At 30.4% G+C, this 1,956-nt stretch overlaps 1 non-coding gene across 1 annotated transcript; it reads right to left on the bottom strand.

Annotated features, from left to right (window-relative positions):
* Positions 1-1,491: 1,491 nt before the first annotated feature.
* On the bottom strand, positions 1,492-1,564 carry TRNAV-UAC (transfer RNA valine (anticodon UAC)). The gene has a single exon. It is a non-coding gene; the product is annotated as a tRNA-Val (tRNA).
* Positions 1,565-1,956: the final 392 nt, after the last annotated feature.

Below are 1,956 nucleotides of genomic sequence, written 5' to 3'. Positions count from 1 at the left end.
GCCTTTTCATATAACGAATGAAAAAATTTTTAAATGAGACCTTGAAGACATATGGACAAAAAAGTGCATTATTGGACCTTTAGCTAGGCTTAAAAGAAATTGACTAGGAGGACAATGTAATGAAGGAAACTGATTAAACTATTGATCTTGTTGACAGAAGAAAGCCGTCATTGAGGTTGAGGTAAGTATTTAAGTTCTCCAACATTAATGTCCACATGAATGTTGATTTCAATGCGCCTAAACCACAATCATACTAAATGGATTCTATTTTTCATGAAATTTTAGGAGAAGACTCAATATGATATGATAAGGTTATGTATGAAATTTGATAATAATTAGATTATGATAAAAGGCTAAACCAAGGGTAGGTGTAAAATGACTAAAATTCCCCTATAATTATATATAGCTGGCTTAGGAGTAAAGTGACCCCTAAATGACATTTAATTGAATGAGACTTATGTTACATGGCCATTAAAATATGTTGAGGATTTAAACCAAGATTTTGCAGTGGTAAATAACCAAAATATCCCTATAAGAATTCTAAGATGTTTTCAAGATCTTAAATACTCAAAATACTACGAAAATTTATGAGACTCGTTTACAATATAAGGGTAAGTATGAAAGATTTTAAGGAGATTATAACAACTTAGGGATATGAGCTAAGAGAAAAAGTATGTAACTACCCTCAAGACACTTGATAAGAAATCAAGGTTTTTATGAGTACCAAGTGACAAGATACTTATAAAGATTTATGCATGTAGAAAAATATTTATGACGCATATGGATTAAGGTGTACTTGTTAAGAAATTTTCTTTAGTTGTACTTCAAGACTTAACAAAAAACTCTTGAACGAGAACCCGAGATATTTTAAAGACCTCCCGATGAGTAGTGCAATATGGTCTTACGACAATGACTACATCGTAGGAAACGTATGAACACCTAGGTGTAGGTACTTAAACTATGTCACAAGGAACCCGTGAATCCTTGGACATAGGTATGTAAATTGTATCGCACCAAACACATGAAGCTTTGGATGCAAGTATTAAGACTATGTCATGGGGAATGCATGAAGCCTCGTGCAGTTATTTATTAAATATAAGGAATAAATTAAGGTAACAAAAGTCAAGAGATAGGAGTTCAAGAAAGTTCTCTTAAGGATAGGAGTTGAAGAAAGATAATGTTTCAAAGATTTTCTTTAAGTTTCAATGTGGTAGTTAAGAGTGACTGTGAGGTCTTTTAACTCATTAATGCCCACAACTTGTATAATTTAATGAACTAGATCTTCGAGAACGTTCTTAAACTAGTTTGTAATGCTCTAAATAAATTCTAAAGGGAGTAACATGTCATGCTCTAAATAAATTCTAAAGGGAGTAACATGTCAAACTCTTAAAAAGTTCTTAGTGAGCGTTACACAAATTTCTCAGAGTATGAGTCTTGGATGAACAAAAATGTTTCCCATCCGAAAACTACTCCATTGCAAGCAAAGAAGCATGTTGTTGCCCAGGATTGAACTGGAGACCTTTAGTGTGTAAGACTAACGTGATAACCACTACACCACAACAACAAGTTGTCCATGATGTCCATGATCCAAAAAATAGTTAATAATTATAAATTTTAATGTTTAAACAAAATATCCTTAGAACCTCCCAAGGTTTCATCAATATTATTCAAAAAAAAAAAAAAAAAATCTTGAAATATATCTTTTACTTTTCAAATAAATAAATAAAAATAAAAAATAAGTTTATTGTTAGTGAGATGAAACCGTTAATATCTTGTTTGAAAATACAATTCAACTTTTAAACGTTTAGTTAATACTCATAATTTTAAAAAGAAAAAAAAATTCAAAAATACTCTTAAATCACTTTTCTCTTCAATTTTGTCTGGAACTCTCTCATTTATGAACATTTCCCAATATGAATATAATACAATTCAATTCAAATAGACAATTTATTTTCA

Source organism: Cucurbita pepo, unplaced genomic scaffold, assembly GCF_057944985.1.
Source record: "Cucurbita pepo subsp. pepo isolate OVF unplaced genomic scaffold, ASM5794498v1 scafford_4, whole genome shotgun sequence".
NCBI classification, from domain to species: domain Eukaryota; kingdom Viridiplantae; phylum Streptophyta; class Magnoliopsida; order Cucurbitales; family Cucurbitaceae; genus Cucurbita; species Cucurbita pepo.
Note: the sequence above shows the minus strand (reverse complement) of the source record. Positions and strands in the feature narration are given on the sequence as shown.